Genomic DNA, 1,044 nt, shown 5'->3' with positions numbered 1-1,044 from the left:
AATATGAACTTGTAAACATATCTGACTTAATACAGAACGTAGTGCAACAACATTTACCTGCAAATGAGTGGTTTCAGACACAGAACATAAGGGTTTAGCAGCTAAACCCTTATGTTCTGTGTCTGAAACCACTCATTTAAAACTAAACTTTAGCTCCTCTGCTGATATTGACGTCTATAAGGAAGATAACATGGTTTTCAGTATCAAAATAAATAGTACTACCAACGTGAGCAACAAACACAAAACGAAAATACGCTGGGGTAGCATCTCCAATGCTGTTACATGACTGTGTATTATACAACAAGTCTCACGTTAGCTTTTTAGTGTACTTTATATGATACTTTTCTTAGAGCAGCTCCAGACAATTACACTTACCACAGCAGAGAGCTAGTCAGACTGTGGGGAACTTCCGTTTCCGGTCACCTTTATAGACTACCAGTAGGGGGCGCTAAACAACCACTCACGCAGGAGGATAAACTATACACACATATCTTAGCAGGAATTTCACTACAATAACCAGAGTATTTCTTATACCCGTTACATATGCATGAGGAGTCCAAGCTGCTCCTTTACACCCGACAGGGGAGAGTTTCCCCGGTTGGACGTGGCGCGTGGAAGGAGGAACACGTTATTCCGACCAGTTCCTTTCCCCTCCAAATTGTGACCAGTTTGTATGGACTTGAATCGATTTACGATATATCGTTACATGCCTACAATTTACATATATCACTTACTCAAAGTCACTTTACAGATACAAACAACAACTTTATTCTGAAAATCTAGTTAAAAGGTCGAAAACAATGAAAGAAGATGTCTTAATTTCAGTGTTTCAGTTTTACTGCATCTGTCCGACTCCACGCAGGCAACTAGTCACAAGTTTCACAACTTGCAGCAGTCTGAACTGACCAGTTGATGAATCATGACAGATGAATCATGACAGATGAATCATGACAGATGAATCATGACAGATGAATCATGACAGATGAATCATGGCAGATGAAGTGAAGATTCATAACAGATGAATTGCATTATTATTGCCCTGCT

Source organism: Protomyctophum parallelum (genome assembly GCF_964188405.1).
Source record: "Protomyctophum parallelum genome assembly, chromosome: 14".
In the NCBI taxonomy this organism is placed as follows: Eukaryota; Metazoa; Chordata; class Actinopteri; order Myctophiformes; family Myctophidae; genus Protomyctophum; species Protomyctophum parallelum.
Note: the sequence above shows the minus strand (reverse complement) of the source record.